Source organism: Protopterus annectens, chromosome 3.part1 (genome assembly GCF_019279795.1).
Source record: "Protopterus annectens isolate FY-2018-M chromosome 3.part1, PAN1.0, whole genome shotgun sequence".
In the NCBI taxonomy this organism is placed as follows: Eukaryota; Metazoa; Chordata; order Ceratodontiformes; family Protopteridae; genus Protopterus; species Protopterus annectens.
In genome coordinates this window covers 1,504,335,495-1,504,362,078 of record NC_056732.1, presented here as the reverse complement: position 1 = coordinate 1,504,362,078, position 26,584 = coordinate 1,504,335,495, and the positions used below count along the sequence as shown (strand labels likewise).

The 26,584-nt window shown below is 35.2% G+C and overlaps 1 protein-coding gene across 2 annotated transcripts in view; it reads left to right on the top strand.

Annotated features, from left to right (window-relative positions):
- Positions 1-26,584, top strand: part of TTC19 (tetratricopeptide repeat domain 19) — a 700,715-nt gene that overhangs the window by 464,084 nt on the left and 210,047 nt on the right. The window lies entirely within an intron of this gene.

The following is a 26,584-nucleotide window of genomic DNA, read 5'->3' as shown; positions in this document are numbered from 1 at the left end:
ACTGTTTTTGTCCAATTACAGTCTGCATTCTGATATAGAATGACTGGTGAAAGATGATCTAGTCATTGAACGGTTCTCTTTCTTTAGTCTGATTCCTCTTTGGTAGGGTTTACTGTGCCCATGTTTGGTTTTCTTGGGGAGTTTTCTCAAGGATGTATTTGCTGTGAAATGATTTCTCTACTGTAGTATTGCTGCTGTTGGTCTGGAAGGGAATCTGTCTTACTTGGAAAAAGAGCAGAATAGATTTATGCATATTTTGCTTTTTCAGTGAGGCCACTTGGTATCATACTAAGTTTATGCAAGTAAAGGCATATGGGGATACATGGGGCTTGCCCCTCAAAAATATATCTGTTTTATGAAATTCTGTTTGTTTATACTTGTTCTTTTTCCATTTTCTGTTGCATGGTGTGGTTTACTGTCTTACATTCTTACATTCACAGACAATTACTTTACCACCTAACACAAAATAACTTACTATCCAACTGTCAATATGGTTTCAGACCATCACATAACACTACTACTGCCCTTCTTTCCTTCACAGATTGTATCAACAAAACATGCAGTCTAAACAAGCTATCTTCAGCACTATTTATTGACCTGTCTAAAGCTTTTGACAAATCACCAAATTCTCATCAAAATACTGAAATCCCTGACACTAGATACATCTTCTATAAAGTGGTTCCAGTCCTACCTTGATAAAAGACAACAGGCCATACTATGGCACAAGTCTCTCTCAACTCACCTGCCCGTCAACCTTGGTGTCCCTCAAGGGTCCATCCTAGGACCTCTACTTTTTTCCATATTTATTAATGACCTTCACCTTGCCATCCCCCAAGCCACATGTATACAATATGCAGATGACTCCACACTGATATGCTCAGCCCCCTCCTCTTCTGAACTTCTCTCTCTTACCCAACAAGTATTTAACGCAGTAGAGCAATGGTTCACACATAGATGCCTTCTCCTAAACCCCAAAAAGACTAAACTCCTCCTCTTCTCTCCTACTAAGAAGTCCCCCCCCTCTGGATTTCTCAGTTAACTCTACCAACAAAACTATTATATCCCCAGAACCAACCACCAAACTGTTGGGTATCACCATTGACAACAATCTGAACTTTGATATCCATACTAACAATACTATAAAAACTGTCAACAAAAAGCTCTCTATAGGATAAAATCCTTCCTCTTACCTTCAGCTAAAACCAGTATAGCACACACTCATCTAATCTCATCTCTTCTTTATGCCTCACCCATTTTTACTAACCTATCTAAAAGTAGTCTTAACAAATTGGAAATGTCCTACAATAACATTGCCAGATTTGCTACAGACAACACATTTAGAACCCATCATTGCATTAATTTAAAGCAGCTGGGATGGCTTGAACTACAAAATCTGATTAAATTCCATCAACTATCTATAGCCCACAACACTCTTTACAAACCTTCCAAAACTCCTATTCTATCCACACTCCTCACTCCCTATAAAAACCTGAAATCCTTAAGGTCTTCTCAGAGACTTCTAGTACATACCACTAAACCAAACAGCAAGGCTGGAGACTCCCTTTTTTCTAATATTGTTGGAAAAGCCTGGAATCTCCTCCCCAGTGAACTCTCTTCACTTCCCTCACTATCATGCTTCAAAAACAAATTGAAAGTGTTCCTCAGAACACAGTGGTTATGCCCCTGTACTAAGCCTGACTAGTTATGTGTCTCTTAATACTTTGCTCCTCCTACTCCTTCTACTCATTAACTGTAAGTCCTTCCTTATTAACCATTATCCTATCTGCCTCTAGAATATCTTGATTGTACTAACATGCTATGTTATGCCTGTATTCTGCACTGCTAAATTTACTGTGATAACGTGTAAAATGTATTGTAAATAGGATTATTCTGCACTGCTACATTTACTGTGATAACCTGTAATATGTTTTGTAAATAGGATTTTTTTTTGTTTTGTTTAATGTTTCCTTATTTGTTATCGTGTTAATTTCATTGTTCTTGGAGCTTATCTCCCCAGGCCTCTACTGAAAATGGACATGTATCCAGTTAGACTAGCCCGGTCAAGAAATGTAAAATAAAATCAGTAAATAAATAAACATTCTGTGCTTTGATAAGGAAATATGCATAGAGTTTGTAGATTTATGAGAATTTGTATTTTGAGCAAATGCTGCCATGTATTTTGTACACATACGGTTGGGTGGGCGTTCGAAAGACATGTGTAAATGGGTGTGCCTTCGTTGAAGGTTGAACGTCGAGCTGGCACCTTGGCGTTCTTGAAAATCTGCTGCCAATCATTAGCGGACCGGAGTTCCACTGTGGCGACCCCTAACCGGGAAAAGCCGAAAGACAACAACAACAGGGATGCTGATCAAGTAACATAACTAGTAACAAACATGACAAAGATTTGCTTTTTGGCAAAATGTGTTTATTCCATTTTATATAGAAGATATTCACTTACTTAATCCAGTACACCGTCATTGGGGTGCTGGATCCTGTGCTGGCACTCAGTGGACACAGGACACAGAAACACATCTTGGATGGCCAAACCCAGAATTACAGAATATGAAAAAAATGCAAATATATATGAATATTAAACATCAATGCAAATATTGACATCAGCAACAAGAAACATCAAGTATGTAGCGTATCCTAATTCTTAAAATAAGATAAATAACGCTGCAAAGACCTAATTTAATCAACTTAGTGTTTTAAAAACAAAAGAAAATCAAGAAAAGACATCAGCCTTTACATCATTACTTTATTACTGTGTAAAATATAATAGTTTTCTATGCTATTAGCCTTTACATCATTACTTTATTAATTTGTAAAATATAATAGTTTTCTGTGCTGTTTTCAGTATTTGATTTTTTAATTTAGAGGTCAGTTTCCTGCTATAAGATATTTAGTAGTCACATTAGTCAGTTGTTCAATTGACACATCATTAAAATTAAGCCGTTTGATTTGTAATGTGCAGTTTCACCAAAGCATTTCGTCTTGAAGTAAAATTAAGAAATTATAGGATGATAGCTATATAGGTTAGTATTATTTAACATTATGGATCAAGATTACCCTGTATAATTTCTACTTGCCATCCTTTCATTACAGTAACTTTAAAGATGATGCAGCCTTAACTGATTATGTATGTTTAATCACCTAAGTTTGTAAAAGCAGCAAACAGTAAAATGTCTGAACCTAAAAATTTAGGTGTTGGGTTAACTTATCTGAGTTACCTTGTTACTGTCTTGCAGTTAGAGGAAGTATATTTGGAAAACAATCTGGAGTCGAGTATTGACACCTGGGTACCTTCCTTGTATGCTCTGTGGTTTATGATCCTTAAATCATATAATTATAATTCTCTTGCCCTAACATTTTTACACACCTACACAGTAGCTAGCATTAAGATGTGTAGAGTGTTAACAAAGTGATTTATTCATTCCAAATGTTATTATTATTTTTTTAATTTTGAAGAAGCTTTATTTATTTATATGTTTGTTAACTGGTAGAGCACTGATCCCATTAGACTGATTTCAGTCATACCCCAGTCTTAAAGACTTAGGCAAACATACTTTTATATAAAAGAAAACAAACCATGTTAACATGTTCGTAGTTACAAATACAAACATTATGCATAACATTACTGCTTATATGTTGAATAGACTCTCCATCCATATAAAACAATATTCATACCTGCACCTATTCAAGGAGAACTTACATCTGTGGATGGGAAACAGAAGAATTTCCCCAGGACTGCCTCCTGTACTACTAATGTACAGAAGCAGCTCTTAAATGTTTGATGCCATGCGTGGGTCCTTCAAATTATCTATGGTATGATCCCAGTTATTCTCATTAGGAGTACTGTATAATTATTGACCATGGGATGGGGTAAGGCCATTCTGTAACCAAATGGGATAGGTTGTTTTGAACACAAAAGGGGTAACTGGGCAGGCTTAAAATGGCCCACAAGGGCATCTAGCCTAGTACATACCTATGAACTAACATTCTTTTATGTAATCTACATTATTTTATATAACTATCATCAATCCAGCATTACGTAAATTGCACAATTTCTGCAATCCCTTAAACCTCACTCCTGCTCCACAACATTATTCTGCATGCATTGTTCCCCCAGTTTCCATTTTTTCTATGTAATTTGCTCATACCATTTTCTAAAAAATCTCACTTCCTGTTCTTTTACCTCTTTTCAATATCCATACTTAAAATACAGTTGGTTTAGACATTAATTTTCATTTTCTAATAATTGCTTTTTTGGAAGCCCCCAGATACTAACAAAGGCTTACTATATCTAGGCAATTCAGATCCTGTATGCCAACGCAAAAAATAATTTCCTTAGTTACACCCATTTGCTCACCCAATATTTCTAACATAGTACTCTGCAGGGAATTTAAGTTTACCAACTCATTGCACTCTCCAAACATATATACCCAGTTACCTCTTTCTTCTCCATCACACCTCCCACATTTGCTATCTACCTGAGGAAAAATTCTTTTAGAGTCTGCTTGGGGTATAAAAATATCTATGCAAACACTTCCAAGCAAATGTCCTAAGTCTTCTAGACTTTGTTGCATATTTGGGAACCATACATGTGTTCTCCTATTGTTTCCTTGTGAATTGCTTATCCATTCTCTTTTCACAATCTTTTCTAAACTCCTCTGATTGATTCCTCTAGTTATCATACAATATTTTATATGTCCTACTAATTTTCCCTTTTTAACAGCAGCTTCTTAATGGATTCAGCTAGAAACTCTAGCAAAGCAGGTCTTTCACTTAGGATTCTCAAATCAGTGTAAGAAACTTCTTTGTGTTAAAGATTTTAAATCCATATATATCTGGTTAGTCATGGTATATTAAGATCAGATAGTGGTAGTAGAAGTAGCAAACTTAAACTCATCCTAAGTTAGAAAATAATAAGAAATATCATTTGAAATATTATACAGAATTACTAAGTATTAAAAAGTAATTCAGGCAGGGTAGACACTCTGTTTCCAGTCAAGAATCCTTTATTAAGCACACAGACAAGCGATCCAAGTAAAACAAATATATAACAGACTAATAGTTTTATCACAAATTTTCTAACTATATATATATATATATATATATATATATATATATATATATATATATATATATATATATACTTTTTTATCAGGTATGGGGGTAAAACACAGTGTATTGGTGTACATGTTAAATTCACATCCCTTCCCTCATCAGTGTGACATTTGAGCTGGTCCTGCCCTACTTAGTTGCTGTCATAATTAAATTAAATTAAATTATTAATGATGTGGTACCTCTTATTAACCAGATTATTAATTCTGTGATTTTATCCAAGGCAACATACTACTTGGTTGGAACTACATAAAGCTTAGACCATTTGGCAATCTTAAAATATATATAAATATATACATGTTCATTGTGCACGCAAAAAATCCATTGTGCAGAGCATATTCTATTTCCATAACCTATTGCTAACAAAGATTTCTTTAGTCCTTCTAGACTTCTTCAGGTCTGTGTACAAGAACCCTAAAGAACTATGTGCAAAACATATTATTGTATGATTAGCTAGTATTGTTATTAGACATCCGTTTCACATAAAGTAGAAAAAAAATAAGAAAAAAGATTAAAAAAAAAGTATGATGATAGAAACAAAATATACACCTCTCTTAAAATTATTTACCACGGTATTTAAAAACAGCTGGAAGTTTAAAATAAAATTAGTTATGTAAACAATGTGGCAGTTTTCCAATTTCCAGTACACTTTTAAGTGAACATAGTAGTTTAGTCCAGGCTTCCTGAAAAGTTCAGCTTTAATTGCCACTTGAGTTCACACTTTTTCAGCATATTTAGGATGTATCCTTCAAGATCACCCATGTCTATGTGAGAATTTAAAACCTGTGTGTCTGTTATGCAGAGCAAGGTGTTTGGCTAGTGCATTATTTTTATATCCAGAGTGGATTTCTGCCAGATTACATGAAATCCTATGCTTAAGTTTATTTGCATTCTTGCCCACATAAAATGCATCACATTCATTGCACTGTGCCCTGTAAATTACTTTTGTAGTGTTAGTCACCCCTGCACTGGTCTTAATATTTTCTTTAAATAAGGGCAGTAAAAACTATCACCTTGCTGTATAAATATACAAAATGTACAACTACCTTCACATCTTTTAGTTCTCTCATATAGTTTAGGTTTAAATTCAACAAAACTGCTAATGTTCCTGGCCTTCCTGTAAACAAAGGATGGGGCTTCACCTAAGATGTTAATCAGATAAGGGTTTCCTTTGACAGTGGCCCAGTTTTCTTTAATAACATTTTTGATACTGTGATAATCCAAAGTGTATGTCAGGATGCAGCTATTTTTACATTTTTGTTATTATCTGTGGAACTTTTTAACATTCTCCTACCAGGGATGTTGAGTGAACGTGGTTCAGTCCTTTTCAGTTCTGTAATGGGTTCCAGGATGTTTTTTAACATCTGACTTTTGTAGCCTCTCATTAGGAAATCATTCTCTAAGTTGTTCAGGTTTCTCAAAAATTGTTCCATTTCGGTGGTAATCCTAGCTGATCTGTAGCCCTGGGATTTCATCAAATTATACTTGTTTTTTTGCAGAATGCAGACTTTTACTGTGGAGTAATAAGTTAACCTGTGTTAGTTTTCTGAATATATCAGTGGTGATTCTGCTATTGTTGGTGTTCTTGAAAATCTGCATAGCTATAAAAGTAAAACCACAGCTGGTAACAGGCAGAAAGGAAGGCTCAACAGTTGTAAAATCCACAAGTTTTATTAAAAGCGCTTTCGCAGTGTTCACCACTGCTTCATCAAACCAGTTGTTGAGTGTAGAGAAATTAAAGTCCAGTACAAGATTAATAACTTTGCTTAACTTTTGCAACTGTGCCTGTGTACATTGATTATGTTTCTTAAAAGGTTCCATAGCTGCTGTTATACAGTAATTGTGAGGGAGTACTGTGAACAAGGATTCCACACTGATTACGTGTTTTTTTCACTTAAACAATGAGTGAGAAGGTCACTAAAAAACAATCAGTAAAAACAAAATGAAAACTCCAGCAAAAGCTAGAGCTTTCACTGAGTGACCTCCCAAACGTCTTCTATCAGAGGCACATGGGATATATGCAAATGATCCTTATGAACATCAGGTTTTTCAGCTCATTGGCTATTCTGAATTCCCATGACTTGTTGTTGTTTTACTGGACAATTTCAGGCCAATAAAGTCAAACCCCACTAGCTGTGGATATGCATATTTTGGCCTTGTTATGACCTCATCAGCACAGCACAAGCAGAGTGTTTACCTAAGGATTAGAAACACAGGGCTGTTATACCCAGCTGATGTCCATTATCATTAGGGTCACTAGGTCATAACAAGGCTGAAATATGCATATCCACAGCTAGTGGGGTTTGGCTTTATTGGCCTGAAATTGTCCAGTAAAACGACGAAACAAGTCATGGGCATTCAGAATCGCCAGTGAGCTGAAACACCTGATGTTCATAAGGATCATTTGCATATTTCCATGTGCCCCTGATACAAGAGGTTTGGGAAGTCACTCAGTGGAAGTTCTAGCTTTTGCTGGAGTTTTCATTTTGTTTTTACTGATTGTCTTTTCTTTGTGACCTTCTCACTCATTGTTTTAGTTTGTTTGGGATATTTTTGCAGTGACCTTAATGATAATGGACATCAGCTGGGTATTACAGCCCTGTGTTTCTAATGCTTAGTCAAGCACTCTGCTTGTGCTGTGATGATGAGGTCATAATGAGGTCATAAGGCCGAACTATGCATATCCACAGCTAGTGGGGTTTGGCTTTATTGGCCTGAAATTGTCCAGTAAAACGATGAAACAAGTCATGGGCATTCAGAATCGCCAATGAGCTGAAATGCTTGATGTTCATAAGGATCATTTGCATATATCCCATGTGCCCCTGATACAAGAGGTTTGGGAAGTCACTCAGTGGAAGTTCTAGCTTTTGCTGGAGTTTTCATTTTGTTTTTACTGATTGTCTTTTTTTTGTGACCTTCTCACTCATTGTTTTAGTTTGTTGTTTGGAATATTTTTGCAGTGACCCTAATGATAATGGACATCAGCTGGGTATAACAGCCCTGTCTTTCTAATGATTAGTCAAACATGCTGCGTGTGCTATGCTGATGTGGTCATAACAAGGCAGAAATATGCATATCCACAGTTAGTGGGGTTTGGCTTTATTGGCCTGAAATTGTCCAGTAAAACGACGAAACAAGTCATGGGCATTCAGAATCGCCAATGAGCTGAAACAATTGATGTTCATAAGGATCATTTGCATATATCCCATGCTCCTCTGATACCAGAGGTTTGGGAGGTCACTCAGTGGAAGTTCTAGCTTTTGCTGGAGACTTTATTTTGTTTTTAGTGTTTTCTTCACTTAGGATTCTCCTATTCCTTTCCCTTTGTCTGTAGTCTGCTATCAGTCCCTCATACAGAAAGCAGTCTCTAGCCTGCAATATAAATGTCTACTTGGCCTCTTTCCATAAGGTCGGGTGGCACAATGCCAATGTAATCGTATGGGATAGGCTTGTAAAGGCTCCAGGGCCATTAGCCTAGTACACATCTATGAACATGTTACTTTTTCCTGTATAGTTATTTGGTGCTACCTTGGATCCTTTGCCAGTGTTTTTTCCAGCCTCATCTTGCCTATTCTCTGTACCCCTATTTGTAGTCATCCCTTTTGGCAGAATCTCCTTTCTCGTTTTCGTGTTGGTTTAGTTCTTAGAAAACTTTTCTTCTACTTTATGAATGTAATATCTGTATGGCTATGTTTGAAGTAGTGGTTGTTGTTCTCCTTAAGGATCTCCATCCAAAATCCCACCCTCTCCTTATTTCTTGAATTCCACCCCCACCCTGATTCATCATCATCCCTTTCCACTTTGAATTATAGCTTTCTGCTTGTGTTATGTATGTGAGCCTTAACTGTGTAGCTTTAAAATCTCTCTTCAAATCAGGTAATCCTAAACCACCGTATTCTATTGGAAGGTTCAGGTTATTCCACTTGAACCTTGCCCTCTTCCCCTTCCAGATAGTATCCTTTAACTCTTTATTAATTACTATCCACAACTTCTCTGGTTGATAAAAATATGCCTGACCTGTATATAAAACTAAAGGTACTAAAAACATTTAGACATTTGTAGTGCTTGTATCTTGCTAGACATGTCCATAGACATGATCTTTCAGTATCTTTTGTTTAGTCTTTTCCTACGTATCCTTAGCAGCCATAACAGAATTCTGTTTAACCCATGCTCCTAAATACTTCATTTTATTACGTCCCTATAAATATGGTTATTGCTGAACCAATTCATGTGTGGGTACATTGTTTAAAGTTATAGCCTTTGTTTTGTCTTCCTTAATTTTATATCCTGAAAAATCTGAAAATGTCTCAGAATGTTTCACAACACTGAGATGTCATTTTCTGGTTTTATCAGGTACAAAATAATATTGTCTACAAATAAAGTCAACTTTTTTTGATTACCATACCAATTATATCATTGTATTTCTGAATCCCTTATTTTCTTTTTTTTTTTTTTTACAAAATATTTGTATTAGTTCATGTGAATAGTTGTTAGTAGATTTAACTATAACAGATTAATTCATGATAACATATTCATATATTTCTTTATACATTTTTATTCATTGTATATGGTCTTATTAATTGATATATTTGTATATATTTATTATTTTTTTACATTACATATATTATATATATATATATATATATATATATATATATGGTTCTATCTGACTACGTCGACAAGTCAGAACGCCGACAGCGAGAACACCGACGCCAGAAGATCGAAAACGGAGAAGACCGACGGATCAAAACCCCGACGCTGAGAACATCGACATGGGAAAAGGCTGTGGATGTATGCGGTAGTGACGGACGGTAGGGTGCGAGTAAGGTAAGTGTGCGACTGTGATAGTTTGTGGGTTGGGGGCGGGTTAAGTGAGTTAGGGTTAGGCGCGGCTAGGTAAGTGTGTGACTGTGATAGTTTGTGGGTTAGGCGGGTTAAGTGAGTTAGGGTTAGGGCGGGCTAGGTAAGTGTGCGACTGTGATAGTTTGTGGGTTAGCGGGTTAAGTGAGTTAGGGTTAGGCGGGTTAGGTGAGTGTGCGATAGTGGCGGACCTTAGGGTTAGGGTTTGGGTTAAGGTTGTAGGTAGTTGTGTATGTGAGGTTTAGTGTTGGTTTGTAAGGATTTTGGTGTGCTTGTGTTGTGTGTGTGCTTTTTGGACCGGGGATTTGTTTTGTTTGTTGCTTGTCGGGATTATGGTGTGTCGGGCATGTGAGGTTTCGTGTTTGTGAAATGTCGGTTATGTGGTGTCGGTGATTTCGTTTTCGGCGTTTTGACTTGTCGACGTTGTAAGATAGATCCATATATATATATATATATATATATTATATGTATTTTTTTATAACTGATCCTTATTTAAGTTTTAATTTTGTGGTATCTTTAAGGCTCTAGACATAAATTGTTAGATTGGTCGCGTTTTTGAATTAATTATTTAAACAGGTGTTAAACTAGTTTTGTTATTTGGTCTGATGAAGCGGATCTTAGTCCGTGAAAGCACTTACCATTGTCGATAAAAGATTTTTATTCCAGCTCCATTGTGTGGAACTGCTGCTTTTTTGATTTTTTTTAAATCAAACTGTGCCCCCTGGCTCACAAAACACACATGCTCTATTATGCATGAGAGGGATAGTGCCTGGAAAAAGTGTATAACAAATAAAACCCCTACCCTGCTCCAACATTACAAACGACTTAGAAATACCTGTAAAAACTAATCACCAAGGATAACAAAATCATTCTTCGCCTCTAACCATAGCAGCCCACATACCAACCCTAAGAAATTCTGGTCCACTGTCAATAAAATTCTCAATCCTAGTACCCCTCCTACCCCCAACCCTTTCCCTCACAATACTGCCACTGAAACTGCTGCTGTCTTAAACAACCTCTTCATTGAAACAATCCAAAGACTAACCCATCATAGCCCCACTGCCCCCCTCTCAGATGTCACCCCCACTTTCTTCTTCCTCTAATACCTTCTCCTTATATCCTGCACCCACTGCATTTATCAAATACTAACTGAATAAACTCAAACCCTGCTCTCCCTCTGTTGACAACCTACCTCCTTACTTCCTGAAAATTGCTGAAAATGCTATTGCCTACCCAGTCTCTGTCCTCATCAATCATTCTATCACTGAGTCATTAGTCCCTGAATTATGGAAATCCTTTTACACTATCCCTCTTCACAAAGGAGGTAACTCCACTGACCCCTCAAACTTTCATCCCATTGCTATACTATCCCCTCTCCAAAATACTAGAAAAATGTGTTCATTCCCAACTACTCAAACACTTGCTTGATAACAGCCCTCCTAACTCCCACCCAGCATGGCTTTCGACCCTACCATAGCACATCTACCGCTCTACTCTCTTTCACCCAAACAGTAGCAGAAGCCCGTGACAACAACCTACTTCTGTCCTGTCTATTCCTAGATCTCTCAAAGGCTTTTGATACTGTCTCTCACTCTAAACTGTTAACTAAACTGTCTGACCTTCATCTTTCCACCCCCTGTATTGACTGATTCTCTAGTTACCTGTCTAATAGACTACAATCTATACTCTGGCAAACTGTCACTTCCCCATTTCTACCTGTCAACACTGGTGTTCCCCAGGGCTCTATTCTGGGTCCCGTCTTGTTCAGTGTCTTCACTAACAACATATACTGTGCTACCAACATCTCAACTACAGTATGCTGAGGATTCCACCCTTATTACCACTGTCCACAGTATCCCTGAACTCCTCTCTTGTACCCAAGATACTTTCTCTTCTGTCGAAACCTGCCTCACTGATAATCAACTAATATTAAATCCAAAAAAAACTAAACTTCTACATTTCCTTCCTAAACCTCTAGCACAGCACAAATCCTCTTTCTACATTACCTCTATTAACAACACCATCATCAGACCTGAACCACATACTAAACTACTTGGCATCACCATAAATGACAAACTAAAATTCAATATCCATATCAATCAGTGCATAAAAAAACATCAAAAACCTGGCCTCCTGTACCGCAATCATAAATTTCTTTCTCCCTCCTCCAAATCCTCCCTAGCCACATCTCTCCTCTTACCCTGTCTCCTGTATGCAGCTCCAGTCCTTACCAACCTACAGTCAACTCTGCTCAGCAAACTAGAGCAAACCTACAACAAAATAGCAAAATATGCATCCAGTCTTCCCTATCAAACCCACCACTGCCTTATGCTTAAATCTCTGCAATGTCCTGAATTCCCTAAACAACTGCTCCTTACACAACTTTATATAATAAATTCTGTTATTTACAGCCCCACTTTTTGTCCTTCTATCTCCAATATTGTAACACATTATAACCCCCAACATCAACTTCGTACATCTGACAAACATCTTCTGTACATCTACAAACCTGCAAAAAATATTGGGAAGTCACTCTATAAATATTCATTTGCTCATTCCTGGAACTCTCTCCCTCTTAATATAAGGAGTATTCCACTTAAGGCCCAATTTAAAAAGGAACTCAAACACTATCTACTAAATACCTGGTCCTGTCCTTGTTTAGCTCCATACTGATTCCATATACAGCTCTATACTGATTCCATATACCCTCAAACTATTTTTTTTTCTCTCATTATGTCTTCACCTTCCTCTATCCGCTCTCCACTTAGTAGTACCAGTAGTATTAAAAATCAATCCCCACTTCTTGTAAACAATTACTTCACCAAGAGTATCCTTGTTTGTTACTTTATTGATATACTTAGAAACTTCTTTAATTACTGTAAACTTACTTAATATTCACTTTGTTGTATAAATGTTTTGTTCTATGACTACTGCAATGTAATTTTTTTCTCTACTGACTGTAATTGCAACTGGAGCTTTTCTCCTCTGGTCTCCACTAAAAATGGGCCTTTGGCTCATTTGGACCAACCCGGTTAACAAATGACAATAAATAAATAAATAAAAAATAAATAAAATAAACCAACCATATTAGAAGTACTGAATATAGTATCAGAGATAAAAGAACTGGAAGTGGGATCTTTAGAAAAGGGTAGGAACAAATTACACAGAAAAAATGAGTATTGTGAGGACAATGGGGTTTATATTAAAATCGCGAACAGGCGTTACATCGAACGCCTCTTCAGCGACACATAAAGACCAAAGTCTAAAAATAGTGAAGCCTCCGGCAAGCGATTTTTCCCAGGGAAAAAAATCGCTTGGCCTTAGCAGTAGCATTGCTATTTACCCCACTGTAGTGTGATCTCGGAGTTGGTATATTTAGTTTGGGGAGTGTGGGGGGCAAAGCTCCCCACTTAGTTATGTTTTAAATAGTGTGTGTGTGTGTGTGTGTGTGTGTTTGTGTTTGGTACTAGCGATTTCTTTCCCAGGGAAAGAAATCTCTGTTTTGACCATTCGTGGTCAAGTGCATTCGGTCTTTATGTGTCGGTGAAGAGGCATTCAATGTAACGCCTCTTCGCAATTTTAATATAGACCCGTACAATGCATGCAGAATAATATTTTGGAGGAGGAATGAGGTTTAACAGAAGGCAGGAATTGAATGAGCTTTGTAATGTTTGAATGACAATGACTGTATAGCAGATTATATGTGATGTGTAATGTTTGCAACTGAAAGTATGTCACTATGGTTTGTTTTTATTTATGTAAACATATGATTGCCTATGTCATAAGTGATAATTTATTAGAGATGTTTCTTGTTAAAAAAAAATTAAACTGGCTTATATGAAGCTCGGTCTGATGGGTCTCTACTGTGTATAGATATTATAGCCACCAACAGGTTTCTTCCAGGATGTTGTTGCTTTCCTTCCTTTTAAAATACTATTAAACAAAACCATCCAGATCTTTATCACTTTCTTCCCCTTAGTTTCCAGACTTCCACAGGAATACCACCTGTTCCCGGAGATTTTTGTGCATAATGATTGTACATCACAATTTTATTTCATCTCCTCTTATTTTAACTGTTAATTGTTGAGCTTCATTTACCTCAGCATACTTAAGTCTTCCATAAATATTTCCATGTGTGATTTATCTTGATTTCCACATTCCTCTGCTTTATTTAGATTTTCATAAAATGTCCAAAATATCTCTAATTACATCTACAGGAGCTCTAGTTTTGTTTTTTTTTTGTTATAGGTTCCCTAAGTTGCAACAACCCTTTCTTCTTTCTGTTGCCTAAGTCGTTGTGCTAAGAATTTTTGTGCTCTGGAGTTATCAAAAAAACGGTTGCTTACCAGCAATCTCTCTAAACTCATGCATATTATTCAGATACTCCCTTATTTTTATTTTTTAGCACTCTGCATTTGCACCTCTTCTTATTCTGTGAGAGTCCTACTACTCTGCAATACTTTACCATTTGTTAACCCCTCAAAATAATTATTGTTATTTCTTAAATCAGAGGTTCCCAGAGAGTGGGTCATTGATTTTGGGTGGGTTGTGTTAAATATTAAACTAATAATCAGAACCGGTTCCTGCATTAGCTGACACAGGCAGTCACGTAGGGCCGTGTGGCTACAGAGGCCTGCTCTAACCAAAAGGCTTCAACATAAAAAACAAAAAAAAAATACTTCTTAATGCCGCAGTGATGGCATCTTCTCCTTTAAGGAGGACCATGCGTGCATCATATACACACACACCATTGTGGATGTAAACCCATTCTGCACTCGCGCATGGAATTTAAACTAGCTGTTCTGTTTATAGAGAAGGTAAGATCATGTGTGTATGCGTGTGTTTGTGTGTATAATTTAAACTAGTAGTTCCATTTGTTTCTGTGTGGAAGAGAAAGTGTGTGTATGTAATTTAAACTAGTCATTTTGTTCATATGTGAGGCAGTGCATACATATTGCTGTATGAGAGAGAAGGTGTGTTTGTGTGTCTGTATTGCTGTGTGAGGAAGCAGGTGTGTGCATGTGTGTGTTGCTGTGTGAGAGCAGAGAGAAGGTAGGTGTATGTGCATGTGTGTGTGAAAGAGCATAGAGAAGGTAGGTGCGTGTATATGTGAGAGCAAAGAGAAAGCAGGTGTGTGTGTTTGTGTGTGTGTGTGTTCGTGTTTAACATAGCTCTGAGCTGTCCAAATTTAGTCTCATAGTTTGTCTGTTTCTTACAAAATTTGAGGTTTTGTGGCAAATACCAGAGGACTAAAGTCAGTAAATAATGACGTATGTATGAGTTTCAGTCTTCATATCCTTCAGAAAATGCATGCTAACACAAATCCTCTTATTCTAGCAACTTTCTAAGGTAAAAAGAGCAATATTTGAAATCTATCCCTATTTAATCAGCCATTGTATCCACATTATTTTAGGCTTTATCCAGATTTCTTGGACTAAGAAGTTGAGAGGTATGCATACCTCTCAACTGTCCAGATTTTTGCCTCATATTTTCAGCCTATTCCTCATAAAATTTGTGGTGTCTGGCAAATCACTGAGGATTCAAATAACTAAATGTCATACATATGAGTTTCAGACTTCATTTCCTTCAGAAAATGTTTGCTAAGACAAATGCTGTTATTCTAGAAACTTTCTAAGTCTATAACAGCAATATTTATAATCTGATCCTATTTTGGGGCCATTGTCCCCCCCCCCCAATTATTTTAGGCTTTGTTCAGATTTCTTGTGCTAAGAGGTGCAGTGGTATGGAGGCATGGTATGTAATGCCCTAGTTGCTGATTATTTAGTGCATTTTAAAGGTGGGCTAAGGGTTCTGCATTCCTGATTGTGTTCTCCTTTGTATAAAATGCCTAGTAACTAGGAAATTGTTGTTGGTTTCTCAGTCACTCCCTATTTGCAGTATTACCAGCTTACCAATTATTCTTTAATGTAACTTAGGCAGTTAATTCTTCAAGGGCAGCAGGCACTGAATTTGTAGATGAAACACTAAAATATAAAATTATTTGCCAGTAGCAGCCTATTCATTAGTTACAAATCTCTTTAATGTGAATTTATTCAGATAAATTTTACTTATGCAGAGATTGTGCTTATTGACTGGTACTGGTGGATTGTAATAACAGAAATTTGATTGGTCTTTTATGGTTAAGTGTTTGGAAATGGGCGGTTTTGTCATTATTGGGTCATACATTTTGTTTCATTGCTTACTGGAGAAATGTTCATAACTACAAATTTAAAACACGCTGTAACAAGTGGTGCTGTATTATACAAGGAATATAATTTAATACAATCAAGAAGGTGAATCAAAGAACACATACTTATATCCATGGGTATAAAAATGTGTGCAAGGAGCCTATGGTTTGAAAATAGCCCAAATGTAATTTTCCGCAGGCCAGATGCATTTTATTTGAATCAGGGTTTTAATGCTGTTTCGATGAATGTGAATTTCAATGGCAGAGAAGTTTACTGCTCATGCTAAGTCTTGTTTTCATTGAGAGACAGTATCATTTGTTTAGCAAATGGCTATCAGTGTTTGTGCATTTTATTTCAATATCTGTAATCATTGCAGAAGTAAATAAGACAACAGTATGCATGGTAACTGGGGAGAAATAGCCAAGTAATGGAACACTGGAATGGCTGGGGAGGGGCTGCTCTGGGAAGGCCCTTCTCTATTACCCTGCCCAGGGTCCCATTTGACCATGATCCAGCTGTGCTAATAATTAAAATATGCATTACAAGCGAGTAGTGAGTCATGAAAAATTACCATTTTCGAAAGTGGGTTTCTGCCCATAAAAGTTTGGAACCACTATCTTAACCATATCTCTTTTTCTTTTATTTCTCTCCTACTTTTAGACTCCACTTTCATTTTATCCCATTCACTTACTATAACTTCTGAAGCAATTTCTGTATTCTCTTGAATAACTTCCATTACCATTCCTTAAATTCTTCTCTTTTTAACAGGTGGGTGGGGAAGCTTCATTATCCTGCATTTTTATCTTAGTTGTTATTGACGCATGATCCGAAATAGTTATTGGATGTGTGTTGATGCTTTCAATTAAATGCACATGTTCCTGTGAAATATAATTTCTGCGTAGTCTAGCCTAGTTTTTGTACTTGGGGAATAATATGTAAATTTTCTCCGAGCGAGCTCCAACTACTGGGGTCATGTCTTCCATACCAAATATTTTCATAAATTTCTTCATAAATCTACCCTGTTTTGTTGTATTTTCCTTTCTAGGTCCCCCAGATACATCCTTGCTGTTACAAATCAAGTTCCAGTCCCCACCTATAAGTTATATTCCTTGCTGAAAGCTGATTATTTCAACCAAAATTCTCTTAAGCTTCAAAATAGTAGATGGGGGGGCGGAGCCTGAATGGCCAACTGGTAACAGCATTTTTTTTTAGCTCCTTATATTACACCAAATTACAGGAAAATAAATAACACAATCCTCCTGAAAACTGGATAACTAGCTCAACAATTAATTTTTCTAAACTTCTACCAACTTTGAAGTATTTATTCAAAAAATTTCCTGTCAAAATACTTTGGAGAAAGAACAACTCATTGAAAATGAGCTTCACAAAGAATTCCGACACATCATTGAAGAAGGATATTCAATTGATGTCTGCCACTCTGCAGGACTTATCTCTAAAAATGGACAAGTTCAATGACAGGCTTGAAAGTCTAAAAGAAAATTGTCAAAACCAAACTGACATTTTAAAAGAGATTCTCCATCAACAACAAAGCAAAATATCTGATATGGAAACTTCAATTACTGACATCGATAACAGACTCAGAGAAGATGAGACCCAGGTTGAACTTCTTTCCCAACAAAATAAATGGTTAACTAACAAACTAGATGACCTGGAAAATCGAGAAAGAAGAAACAATATAAGAATATTTGGTCTCCCTGAAAAGACAGAGGGTGATAACATTATGTTATTCCTTAATTCCTGGCTCCCTGAGTTTCTTGGCTTTAAATGAAGGTTTATCGTATGGCATTGAAAGAGCCCATAGAGCAGTAGGGAAATCAATGCCTTCTACAACCTCTTCTTCTCCAAGATCCGTAATAGTTAAATTTCTCTCTTATCTGGACAAAGACCTTATCCTTAAAACTGTCTGGAGGAAAAGCCCACTTACTTATAAACAATAGCAAAATAGATTTGATAATGACTGTTCTTCAAGGGTATTAGAACAAAGGAAGAAAAGATGGCCTATAGTAAAACTACTGAAACAAAACCAAATAAAAACCCATCTTCTATATCCAGCAACGATAAGGATCTTCTACTCAAATGATATGAAAACCTTTAACTCCATTGAAGAAACTGTCTCTTTGGTTAAAAATAACAACATCACCTCCATCCCGGATGAAATGGACTAAGCAAGTTTTTCTACACTAAAAAGATCTCCTGAGAAAAATAACTGGCAGGAAGTGGGGAAAAAGAAACAGAAAACAGACCTTAAAAGTTATACTTCCTCAAAATCTCTCAAAGCAACTGCCAAATCCTGGATCATACTTTTTTGGACAGAGATAAATAAAAAAAAAAAAAAAAAAAAAAAAGGAAAAAGTGTATGTATTACTTTTTGTTTCTATATTTAATAATATCCATATTATAAGTGACATTGATCTGCTGTCTTGCCTCATGCTTTTTTCCAGTTATCACATATTTAGCCTATACACATAAAATGCTTACCCTATCTATCTTACAGCCTTCTTTATCTTTTGAATTTGAAAAATGCTTTATTAGTGGAGTTATATGTTACTATTTATATCCCACCTTTCTAAAGTGTTGAATTAATGAATTTATAGTGTTATTTTATTTTATTTATTTATTTTTATTATAGTCTTGAATCCTTTAAAGTACTTATGAATGCTTATTTTTAGTAAAAAAAGGGTTTTGACACTAACAATGTTATTTAACTAATTCACATCTGGTCATAGTCACTAACAAAGTTAGCAAGTATGGGTATTAAGCTATTTCGTTTTATTATTTTTCCTCAAAAGGCAGTGAGAATTGAGAAGGAAAAAAAAGTTTTCTTTTCTGTTTGAATTATTGTCTCCAGATGTCTTGTCTCGAGCACATACTCACACCCGAGCTGCACTGACTCTGTTTAAATCAGCTGTTGTTCTATGCAATTCATCACTAATAGTTTACGCAGCTCTATTAACTATGACAACACTTCTTCCAGCCTGGTACCTTTCCCTGTACCATAAGCTATGTAATTCTTCCAGATACTAGTAGACCAAAGCAGGAAATGGAAGAAAGCTACACTAAATTCTACTAAATCAAACTAATGGCACAAATCTGAAATCTCCTCCCACTCTATTGCTCTCGCTAATAATTTTCTCTCTTTGTTACTCATTACTTGCATGTACCTGGCTTCTTTTGTTGAAATAATTCCACACGTGAAGTTTAAATGGGATTAACATATGCACGATGGTCGTTTTCTGGTAAAGCGATGTCATGTAACTACGTACCACTCTCACAGCCTCTCTTAAAGGGAAATCGCATTTAAATTAACAAACAAATTAGGGAAATAATATTCTTTTTATTTAATACTTTTCACTGTGTACTACAACTGTCATCTATTGTAACTAATTAAAACTGCTTATGTAACAATTACATCAGCAAGCCGGAAGTGTATTTTAATCATTATTTTCATCATCTGGTCAATTTTGTTCATGTGTTTAGTCAATCGACTATTGTACTCACTGATCTGAAATATATTAAAGTACTGACACTTTTGTTTAGAAAATACTATATGCAGAGCTATCTTAACATAAGCCTCAAATCTGTTCAGATCTCACCTGTCTGGCTGAAACTGTATTTAATTTATGTATTCAAGCTGTCAGTAATGACAAGGGGGACATGTATAACATTCCCTATTATATGATCTAAAAGCAGTACACTTACAAACATGCTCATTTTGATTTATATTATGTGTTGTTTCACGGATTGTGATATCCTACATTTCCAGCAGTTTCTTATCAACTATGACTTTTTTAAAGATGACCAAGTTTGATACTTGCTTTGCATTGACATTTTGATTGTTATTGTACTAAGGTATATGGATATTAGTTGTCCAAGCATTATACAGAATCAATTCATACTATAATCTTTTAATGAAACAATGATTTAAGTATATTTTAATTGGTTACCTAGTTTAAAATAGATGTCTTCTGAATGAAACTTGGGTTGATATTAACTTTAAATATTATATATTAACTCTTCGCTTCCTAATTTAAAAATTTAAAATTCTCATTATGGCATAAAGATACTCAAAGTTTTTTTTATAACCAGACTCAAGTAATAATAGTGCAATCCGGATGCCATTAATGTTCTAACCTTTGTTAGAACCCAGTCTTCTGAATACACTATTTTTTTTTGAGAATGTATCAAATTTTCAACTTTAATACTAGATTTTAAGTGACATAATTTGTTATAAAAGTCATTTAATTTACCTGTATTTGACATATTTAATGATTTTTACGTAAATTGTTTGTGAAATTAAGATTCCAGATGGTGAAGCACCTAGAGCCATTTCCTCTGATTATGACCATAGTCTTTCTATCAAAATAATTAACCAACTTATATGAAGGAATCTGAGGTTTATAGTAGTTTTAAACAAGGACATTCTAGTTGATCTTCAGCTAATTATCTACATATTGACTCTCTTCCAACAAAAATTTTAGAAGCTCATAGTCGATATTGGATGCTGACATACACACTCACATATCTATTGTAACATGTCAACTGCAACCATACATACCCATCATTCTTAGTTTATATTAAAATATATATTTATTAGTTAAGAGGAAATGGCTCAAAATGGTATAGATCTGATTATTAAGATATCCTGAAACTCATTACATCTTGAATGTGCTGCAAGAAACTCAATATATTTAAAAGATATTATTAGATTTCTCCTGTATTGTTTTAGGAGCTCAAGCTCGCTTGGTTATTTTCATTTTGGATTGATGGATAATCTGATAGAGTACTCATTACCTATCAGATTAGGGGTGAATTTTACCCCATGTTTGAAGAGTTTTTTTATCATTTTATTCTTTAAAAAACAAACTTTTAATTATAGCCTCTCACTTTTCATAATTAACTGGCCTAAATCAAACCTTCCTTTTTACATGATTTTGGAAAGAATACATACAGAATTCAATTCTTACCCTACTAAAAGTAAATATGTTATATCACTACACTCAGAACTGTTTATTTTTAGCATCAAAAAACTACTTAAAAGACACAACCTAAATGGAATTAAAGATACTTTCACTAAATGTTAATGGATTAAATAACCCAGGGAAAAGAACAAACCTTATAAAATATCTAGAACTGAACAAGGCTCAAGTTGTTTTTATACAGGAATCCCACTTTAAAGTAGATGATAAATTTATTTGGAACCCTAAGGAATTCTCAATTTTATCACATTCACCTTATAAGATTAAAACAAGAGGAACAAAAATACTATGGAAAAAAGTGCTATTATGCCACAAATTATATTTAAATATGAAGACAAGGAAGGTCTTCTAACCATAGTAATAGTCACATTTAACAACAGAATTTTGACCTTAGTCAACACTTATTGGTTTCCAGGCATAGTAATATCCACAGTAAGGAAACATATAAATTTAGTCAATAGCATTCAAAAAGGAAACCTAATTCTGGGTGGTGATTTCAATTGTATTACTGATAAGTCTGAGACTACAAACAGCAGACCTCTTCATCTATCATCAATAGGGAAAGTTCTCAAAAACTGGATGAGCAATTTGAACCTTATGGATACCTTTTCTTATAAAGGAAACACATCTTTATTATACTCTCATAAAGATCATAGATTCAAAACACAAACTAGAATTGATAAACTGTATATATCCCATACTCTTAGTACAAAAGTTTCAGATTTCATTATCCTCCCATGCCCTCTTTCAGATCATAATTCCCCTATTCTAAAAATAGAAACTGACTACACAAGATTAAACTAATTAACCAGGATCCCAGCTTACATTACCACTCTAAAACAGTTTAAACCACGGTTACACTCTGAAATATTTTTTTTAGAAACTAATCAATTAAATTATACAAACTCAGTAATCTTATGGGACGCATTAAAAGCATACTTATATGGCAAAATTTTAGTATGGTATAAAAATAATCCAAAGAATGGGAATCAGTACTGCAAAATATACAAAAAACAACTAATAGACTTAAGCCTAGATATTTCCTTAGACTCATCTGGAAAGAAAACAAGAATTGATTAACTTAACAAAGAATATAATGAAATATTAACCCACAAAACAATTTAGCCCTAGAAAAACTGAGAATTAACTCATTCTCAATATCCCCAAAACGTATGCATAACTTATCAATGAGAATAAAAAAGCAATCAGCTGAGAACAGCATTACAAAAATTATACATGATGGGTAAAAATAATAAATTAGTCTCAGACATTAGTGACATATAAGAAGCGTTTAAACATTATTATTCTATTTTGCAGACTAAAGACCCCCTGAACACAGCCATTACAGATATAGATATAAACACGTTTAATACAAATAAACTTCCAGAGCAAATAAGGTCAGAATTACAAAGACAAATATCTTTAAAAGAAATAGTAGATAGAATAAAACAAAGTAAGAATAACAAAGCCACTGGAATAGATGGAATCACAAATGAAATCTACAAACTATTGCTAACATCTGCTCTGACACTATTCCACAACACACTTAATATTGCACACTCCCAACAATATATCCCTCCATCATGGAGATATTCACTAATTACTCCTATTCTAAAAGATAATAAAAATTCCATTTTTGCAGCTCTTACAGACCCATCTCACTTCTTAATAATGACTATAAAATCTTTACATCTATTTTATTAAATAGAATCAAGAAATCTTTAATACATATTATTCATGAAGATCAAGCAGGTTTCATTTATTATAGACAAATCCATTATAACATCCAAAGAATCCTCACTCTCATAGATTTCATTAATAAGGATAATCAAGAAGCTGTTATAATTGCCCTTGATATTGAAAAAGCGTTTGATACCTTACAGTGGGATTTCCTTTTTAAATCACTAGAAATATTTAATTTCCCCATCCAATTTATACACCTGATCAAAAGCTTATATACTAACAATCTTGCTTACGTGAAACTAGGGCCATTCACATCTGAAGCCATAAAAATTACTAAAGGAACTAAACAGGCATGCCCATATCTCCTACTTCATTTGCTTTAGCTATTGAATTATTTGCAATCTCTATTTGTCAATCACCAAGAATATCTGGTATTGACATCTATAAACAGTACAATTCCAAAATTATGCTCTTTGCTGATGATGTCCTTGACTCTCTCAATGAGCTAGATGAACAACCTGAAAAATTATATCGAATATCAGGCTTAAAAATAAGAAAAAAATCCAGATATATGTTATTGAATAAAAAACGTAAGGCTCATCTTTGCCCAAACCACATTATTGATTTTCTAGTAACATCTATTAATTATTTAGGAATCACCTTATGTGAAAACACAAACTTAACTCTAAATACAACCTATATTAATACTTTGTCTTCTATAAAACATTTAATAGACAAATGGAATAAACTCTTCTTAAAATTTGAAGACATATTACAAATAATAAAGATGACCATACTCCCAAAGATAACCTACATAGCAAGTGCCATTCCTATGCCTCCTAACAAGACAATTCTGAGAGACTTCAACAGAACTTTATTAAAATTCCTATGGTTCCCGAAGAAAAAACAAATTGCTTTCCAATATCATATCAGACCCTGAGATCTAGGGGGAATTAATTTTCCAGACCTTGATTCCTTCATTAAGGCATCCATACTTAAAATAATTATTTGGTTAGATCCTAACTTTTCCTCTTCCTGGAAATCTCTTCACACCACTATCTTTTTAAATGAAAATTAATTAATTAATGATTTATTATCTGAGAATCAAATTATTAGTTTATGGTATATACTGGGTATTAACTTACAATATAATGTTGCTAATCCAACTCAAACAATTTTAATAAATAATATATATAACACTTTTAGATCTTTCATAAAATCAAACTCTGGTGGGAAACTCTAATCCCTTTCAAGATTTCAAAAAATTACTCAAACAAACTTCACAAAAAAGTTGTACAAGAATGGGAATCCAAACATCTCATTTGTTGGTATCAATGTATAAAGGATCTGACAGTATTACAGTCCCATGAAATAAAAAATTCCTACAATATACCAGACTCAGATTGGATCTTATTACAAAGTATTTTAACCCATGCTCAAGAAATATGCAGATTAATAAAGAATTCCTCATTTATTACTGAACTCAAACTGATTTTTCATATCCAAACTTTAATCCATAATAATCAGAATTGGGTCAACTTAACTTCCAATCTCTATAAAATATTGATAAATTATAAAACTGTCTCTAATCAAAAACTCTGGAACTATATTGATAAAGACCAGACGTCTGCTCTATCCTCTGTAGCTAAATCCAACATATTATATTCTGTTAAGCTTACTTCTAACTTTCAGAGGTGGAAAATATTCACTTGGAAGTTTTTGCTCAGAGCTTTTTACACCCCCAATAAAATAGCCAAGATACAATCTTCTGATACCACTATTTGTTGGAGATGTAACCAGGTCTGTTCTGCAGACTGGAATCATATTTTTTATGATTGCAATAAAATTAACAATTTTTGGGTGAAGATAGGCAAATTTTGTCAAGCTTTATTTTCAGACTCCTTCACATTATCAAAATCTTTAATCCTGTTAAATACAAATGATACAAACACTATGAAAAGAAGAAGTCTTTATCTACTTCTGACTTTGCTTGATGAAGTGTGAAAATGCATAACCAGAAAGTGGAAATCATCGGAACCTCCAACAATTCAAGAATTTTTACGGCTACTAGAAGAATCCGCTTCCTTGGAAATTAAAGTTAAAGAAGCAAGAATTTACCCCAGAACTTGGACTGAAAATCCTTGGAAAAAAGTTTTAAATTTAATTGAAACTTTCAAAGTAATATATTATTTTTAATCCTGTATAATCAGTTCTGTTCATCCAATTGTATATATGTATTTGTAAACTTTCATCTATTCTTTCCTGTGTACATTTTTCCTGTATTAGGCCATATGTAAATATTGTAAATAGTTAATTAATCAAAATCCAGATTAGAATGCTTATAATATTTTCATGTGTTTACTTATAATAAAAATACTTGAACAAAATAAAGTAGTAGATGCCCTTCCATATCACTGTTGCAGTATTCTTTACCTGAGGGATCTCCTGCCAAGAATAACCCAATGGTCAGCCAGTATACCAAAGCCTTTAGTTTTTATATGCATTGTATGCCACGTGTATGCTCCCCACTCTAGGTGTAGGGCATAAAGGTGACATACGAATGCACAGTCAGAATTTCTTTGAAGCCATTCTGAACACCATTGTTAAACATTAATCTGAATCCCTTGTGTTGTGCTGGTTACCAAGCCATGCTTTCATATAAGTACCCCACTGAAGTTTCTTCTCTTTCTTCTTTGTCTTGTAATTATTGTGTTTCTGGCATCCAGAAGGGGAAAATATCAGTGCAGGAGGCAGATTCTCCATAAAGACCGTCATGCCCAGTGTCTGTTTTGCTTGAGTGCTTCCCATGATCATACACAGTGCTGTGTTTGCAGGCAGTTGTGCCTAAGACCCTATGTAGTCTCTCTCCTCATTGTTCATATACCTGGAAAACCAGTGTCTTAAGTTGGTTGCTCAGGGTGCTATGGTGGAATCCTGCCATCCCGAGGGCCAGCTATCTGCCAATAAGCAGGCCAAAAAAGCTAGGCCTTATCAGACTGTTGCCTAGCATCCCTCAGACGTCTCTCTTAAGTCTGGTGAAAGCCTAGAGGACAGTCCAGTGGTTGCTTCATATTACTGTACTGTGACCTTGTCAGAGGCCGGGATAAATCCAGCTTCTTGCATGACCTTGGAAGCTTTTCAAACATCTGTACCTAATGCTGAGGGGAACCTCAGCTGATAATAACCGAGGGAGATTCCTCAGATCTTAGTAAGATAAGAGATTCCTACAACCATTATAGAGTCACACCAGAGGTCTGACCATCCAAGGGTGTTTCGAGTGGACATCCTACAGAAAAAGAAACAAAAAACAAAGCTCATTTCCCCTGCTGTTAAGGATCTCCAACATGAATGGCAGGATTTCACTCAGGGTTTATTTAATACTTTAATGGCCTTGAAACCTCCTCAAGGGGTCTCAGTTCCTACTCCTACCTGGTCTTTCACTCCAGTCAAGAGGCCTAGAGAATTGGATTCCTCAGATGAGGATCTGGACTTAGCGGAAAAATCCTTGGCTTATTCCTCCCAAGTCCCTTACCCCTTGGACTACGATTCAGAGGAGGAGGATTCCATAAATACAGATTCCCCTTTGGAAGAACTCTTCTTTGGGGATACAAGTCCCCTTATGCTGGATTATTTTAAGTGGGATTGTTCTCAAGTCTTTTAGATTCAAAAATATATTATGAGCTCCTACAGAGTGAGTCTCCCAAACCATCTACTTTTCCTTCTGTTCTGGCT